Raw genomic sequence first — 6,147 nt, forward strand, 5'->3', positions numbered from 1 at the left:
AAACATTTGAAATATATCAGTCTGTGTGTAATGAATGAATATAATATACAAGTTTCACTTTTTGAATGGAATTAGTGAAATAAGTCAACTTTTTGATGATATTCTAATTATATGACCAGCACCTGTATATGGTCAGTGTTGTAGACTTCTTTATACAAACATTTGATTGGATACTTAAGCATTGTGATTTGTGAAATTTCCTGAAAAATTTATATATTCCATTACTGCAACACACCTTGACAGTATTTTATCTATACAGTATTGCCCACCTAACAGAATCAACAAGAACAATTAAGATACCTGCATAAATCTTTAAATCCAACAACTGAAAAGCACAACAAATGCATCCTAAAGTATGGTTGTTGAACTGTACCTTCATGTAGATTTTTAACTTGCATTACAGACAACATACATGATGCCACATGGGACAAATTTTGAGAAAGCTCTTACGTTCTCTTCAAAAGTCTATTTTTGGATTAATTCAGTTTGGATAATCCCACTCTAGACACCACCTGATCTGATTATTTTTTAACTGTAACTAGCTTGAAACTTCTATGATAAGAATTTGACAGATCTGCACTTGACGACATTACACGTTAATCAACTACAAATGCTTATGATCAATTTTGCCCTGAGTGTCCTCATCTTAAGTAGATGAAAACACATCAATGATTAATGGGTAAAGCCCAATTCCCTTAACCGACTGTTCCTTGCTCAACCCACAAGTCATTCTGGTTCACTAACTTGAAGAACAGCCCACAGTTCTAATTCCTGCTCTGAGGATTGAGGTTTAAGGAGGCTGCTGGAAGATCATCCTTCACCAAAGTCTTTTAGGGACTGACATGCCCCTTTATCAGAAATCAGTTGGTGAATGGACACTTCAGAAGGGATGACTGGAGGAAAGGACAGCTAATGTCTCTAATACACATACCCTTTATTCCCGTCTCCTTGCATCTTTAAAATGAAATGAATCCAATTAATCATCATGAAATTAATTGACTGAAGAGATCAGTATCAACATTAGCCCTAGAAAGTCACTTTTGGCTTTTCCCGTTTAGGGGCCGCCACAGTGAATCATGACGCTGACGACTCACATGTTGACATTTGGCACGTGTTTTATGCCAGATGCCCTTCCTGACATCAACATTTAGCCCCAGTCTGTCTTAAAACATAAAAAGATGTTCTGTCATGTTTGAAGACAACTCTGGATCACAGCACTGAGGCAGAAACCATTTCAGCATGCAGAAACTTGACAAGAAAAGCACATTGAAGATCTGTCGTGTGTTACTTCGCCGACTACAGCTGTGTTGGGGCACTTGTATAGTTGTGTTACTGAGCAGCCTGATAAAAAGCATCATATGATAATGATAAATTGGATTACTTCAAGTCATTATTCAGGCCCTTCTCTCACACTGAAAACTCTAGGCTAGTCTAATAAACCACACTCTGAATTAAGGATTGACATCCCAGAGACCTAATGTGAATTTTTGTGAGCACAAGTTTGACTACTGCTGCTCTTTGGTCTTCGTATTTCTGCCTGTGTCGCAACAAGGTTGTAGAGAGCACTGTGTAATGTGAAAATCTGTGCTGCTGGGAAGGCCCCTCTAATTGAATTGTAGACAAGAGTTCATTGAGAAGTACTTTGGCTCTTCTTCTAATGCAAGTAAACAACCATTTAAAATGGGTCTTGTCTCCTCAGTGATTGGAAAACAGGAGGGAAGAAAAAGCAAAACAGCAGGTGGCCAGCATCTAAATGTAAACACTCTCCAATGCCTGTCCAGCATTCAATTCAGGGAGAGCGAAACATGTTAATTTGCACCGTCTTTGAGCCATTCCCACTCATCATGCCAAAGGCCATCTTGCAGTGCACACAACATGCACAGGCAAATCTAAACTAACATAACAATAACAAGATCTTCCCACATTTACCTTGGATTTCAAAATAAACACAGCAATAAGTAGCATAAAAGGTAGCTTGTGGAGGGATAGATTTGGACTGAGATCCTGGCCTGGGCTGGTTGGGTTCCTGGGCCCCTTGGTTTGGAGCTGATTAAAATGCATGAGGAAGAGATCTGCTGGAACCCCAAGGAAACACTCTGTTAGGCCCACTTTAGACCAGCCCCACCTGAACTTGAAGCCTGTTTGTTAACCTGCTGAGTACATACAGCTCAAGAACAAAGATAACATTGTACACTGTATTCAAACAAATGTTAGTGTTGTGTAGAAAAGTGTTGCTGAATATTAGTGATGGGTCCGGCAACACCGATGCTTCGCCACATGCATCAAGCTCGTAGAGCAAAACCCCGTGTCGGTGCGCGTATCGCTTTAAGAAAGTCACGTGACCGATACAGGAACTGTTTTGAACTGACACTGCCGCGCCAAACTGTGTTTATAAGGAAGCGCATATGTCAACGGGATGCATCTGCCAAAACGAATCTCTGCCACAGCTGATGCCATCCAGGAGGTGCAGAGATACCTGGCAGAGGGCAATATTGCCAGGTCCCAGGATCCTATGAGATACTGCAATATCTGCTCTGCAATAAATCCTACCTTAAGGAAGATTTTAGTGTTCAGTTATTACTGATCCAACGTTACTGTGGTTTAAGGTGGTAGTTTGTGGTGCCTATTAAACTGTATTGGGTTGTATTGCAACTTTATTGCTCTTTCATACTACACAAGTACGTCGCTTTGAGTACAAAATTTTGTAATAGCATGAGCACAACTGTTATTTCACACATTTTCAATAGGGGTGCTAATGCAAATACTATATTGACAACCTACTTGGAAGTGTTTGTTTATAGAATAACTTTCTGTTGCCAATAAGCCACAAAATGGCAGTGGCGGGAAGTGAGGCGTGCTTTTGGGCAGACGTCCCATCTTTGGCCTCCCCCATTTACAAGAAGCAATTTAGCAGTAGCAAAATTATGTGCTCCTCTTCTGTAGCCATTTTTATTTCTGCAGAACAAACCACCTGACCTGATTGGGACCATGGGCCAGCGAGTTCTGCTGCCCCCTGTTGGATGAGCAGTGTATCACACCTACAAAGACACAGGGCAATGACTGCTGTGCATTCTCTATGCAATAAGAATACCTGCCTGACCTGGCAATGCTTCTAATATTTGGTCAACCCTGACCAATATAAACAGCATGGTCAAAATAAGAGAAACATCTCAGTGCCATCAAACAGTATATCCCAAATATTCAAAATGTCTCTCAGCTTAATACAGTACAAGTCCATAGTCTCCGAAATGAGCATTAAGTCGAATCAACACCTTTATCTAACAGTTTTAATAAAAACTTAACTGCAACTATAATTAAAGGTAAAATATTTTGGCAGTTATATGAAAGTGCATTAGCATCCCTCATGGGTGGATTACTGAACGGGCCTACCAGGCACAGGCCCTGGTGCCGGAGAGGTCAGGGGCTCCAGGGCCATAACTTCTATATATAAGTGAGTTAATGTTTCTCGTTTTAAAGTCACAGAACTCAGTTAAAAGACCACAAATAGATGCAAACAACCAAAGAGTTACAAAATTACCACAAAGAGATGCAAAACCATCCCAAACAAACTCAATACAACTACAAAGATACAACTACATAAAGAGACATAACTATCAAAATGAAACTCAAATACAAAAAACAAAAAGGATACAAAACAACTAGATGGATACACTAAACTTTACCTGTATGTGCCCAGGGGCCCATTTTACCATATTATCTCTAATAAAGTGGCAACTGAGTGTATGTAGGCCATAATAGCTTGTCATGCTAGCTAATGTAAAAACAGCCTTATCTTCAAACAAGCTTCATGGGCCAGGCTGCCCTGTTCACAAAGCTCGAGCAATGTCCACGCGTGACTCAGACGTTACGAATGTTGGATTTCACCGTTGTTTACCTGACGCTCCCCCGCATTCGACACATTTGTTACACAACAAGCGACACAAACAAGTTGGTGTTGGTATAAACAGCAACAACACATGGCTAATGTTATCGAGGGGCGAAGACAACGACACAAAACATTAACTGCTCCAGATAACTCTTCGCGACTGTTTTCCATATGAAACATATAAATGTGATGTAAAAAAAAAAAAAAAGGTACACTCAAACAGAAACAGGCGGCAGCTACCATATGAGCAGAAATGGGAGAAAATGGAAAGCACACAGTAAACAGACCTTGTCAAGCTCTGAAGCAGTGAAACGACAGCGTGGGTGAGACCGGTTAAAGCTTCAGAGTTCTGACCTACTACATCGCAGTTTTCTGTTTCCCCGTCGTCTTATCTTTTACCATTTCGGACTGGACATGAATTAGGTGAAATAATGATGGCTGCTCTCTAACATCCCTCACATCACGTGGTAAAGTGCTCCCAGCTGCTATGATTAGGACAGCGAAGCTCGCTTCGTGTTCGTGTGGTAGTGCATTCACTAAGGCTGTAGTTTTAAAGGTACTCCGATCGGTTACTTAAGTAAGTTAAAAGTAGGAATACCATATTATGGAAATACTCTGCTACAAGCAAATGTCTTGCATTCAAGATGTTAAATTGAAGTGTTCGTGTCAAAATATATTTGAACTTAGCAAAACTAAAAGTACTCATTAAGAATGGGTTGTGGATTAAAGTTATTAATGCATTATTGTGTATAGCGCTTTAATGCTTCAGCTTGTTAGATGGAGCTAATTTTAACCAGCCTATATGCTGTTGTGATCATACATTTTGAATTTAATAATTAAAATTTAAATAACATTACATACCACCTAAGCTCAATCTTATGATTACATGATAAAAAAATAACAAGTTTGTTGTGGGCTTTTGGCCTAATGATTTGTAATTGTTTATTCAAAAAGAGAAAGTATCACCAGCACTCCAATAGAAAACTAACTTCACTTTATCAGCACTACAGGATCATTTGAATGTGTGATTTAAACTAAACTACACACTACTCTACACCAGACTCACATACAGCACATGTCAGGTAGGACATCACACAGCTGCTGTTCATTCACATCTTAGTTTTACAGTAAGGCGGGAAGTTATGCGTTAACTTATAGCAAAACTATAAAAAGCTATTTGGACTACCCTGTCTCTCTATAGAGGGTGCTACTAACATTAAATATTTATCGACAGCATCAGTGAACCTGAGGCACTAGTGCACTTAGAGTTCAACTTGACCTTCAGGCTACTCAGTCCCTCTTTGATACAGTTTAAAAAGTATAAAATGACATTAAGATGAGTGAAGATCTTCAACATCAGCCACTGAATTATATACCCCAGACTGACACACTGATCCCTGGGGAGTGTCAGCTGTGGTGACTATCCTGCGATTTGAACTGACAAGAATGACTCGTCCTGCACATGACCTTCATGTGCCAGAGAACTGATGCAGTCATTTCCAGTCTTTCAAACAAAAATCTTCAGTAACAGGAGCTCCTTTATGAAGAGAATGGAAATGTGCATGGGCATTTTTTTTTTATATAATAGTTGCTATCACCCCCTGTTTTGTTTCGTTTTCTGTGCCATACTGACTGCTACAATGTTTTTTTCAGATTTTCTTTCAAATTTCCTTGTGTGAACATACACATGCAGCAAATTTCACCTGAGTGTTAGTAAATACCAGGACACTGTTGCCATCTAGTGGTGTCTCTGGAATAGACATCTCCTACTTGAGGTTCAGAGCCTCACACTCAGCATGCATAAAACTCTGCTTCATTCATTTATCACTTATTCACAGTAACATTTTATTCCTTGCAGAATCACAGGCTACAAGCTGAACATGGAGACACAGGTGAGCATTCTGAAAAAGTGCTAAAAGTTGAATGAAGAGTTTCTTCGCTTCCTTCCAAACTTCAATACTCATGCATATTTTCACATTTGACATCTGATTTTTCTGTGACAAAGATCAGATTTAATAGGACATATAAAATGACCTTATGTGTCCACAACAGGAGGAAGTTGAAAGTAATATGGCTCATTTTACAGCCTTTGTGGGGAAGATAGCTTGGCAACTTGAATTACCTTCCCCTCAGCTCATCTCCCAGTGAAAATCCCATTTTCCCATGCAGTGATGGTCCAATGTGCTGAGCTTAGTGATATCTCAGGGCCCCTCCACAGTGGAGGAGGGGAGTGCAGACATGCTTACTACCTCCCTTTTAGA

General features: G+C 39.8%; 1 protein-coding gene across 1 annotated transcript in view; it reads right to left on the reverse strand.

Annotated features, from left to right (window-relative positions):
- Positions 1 to 4,411, reverse strand: part of spsb1 (splA/ryanodine receptor domain and SOCS box containing 1) — a 10,312-nt gene extending 5,901 nt beyond the window's left edge. The window contains exon 1 of the mRNA XM_020620084.1: positions 4,174 to 4,411. The gene's annotated coding sequence lies outside the window, so the exon portion shown is untranslated. The remainder of the gene's footprint in view (positions 1 to 4,173) is intronic.
- Between the last annotated feature and the right edge of the window lie 1,736 nt (positions 4,412 to 6,147).

The sequence above is a fragment of the Monopterus albus genome, unplaced genomic scaffold, assembly GCF_001952655.1.
Source record: "Monopterus albus unplaced genomic scaffold, M_albus_1.0 scaffold6.1, whole genome shotgun sequence".
In the NCBI taxonomy this organism is placed as follows: domain Eukaryota; kingdom Metazoa; phylum Chordata; class Actinopteri; order Synbranchiformes; family Synbranchidae; genus Monopterus; species Monopterus albus.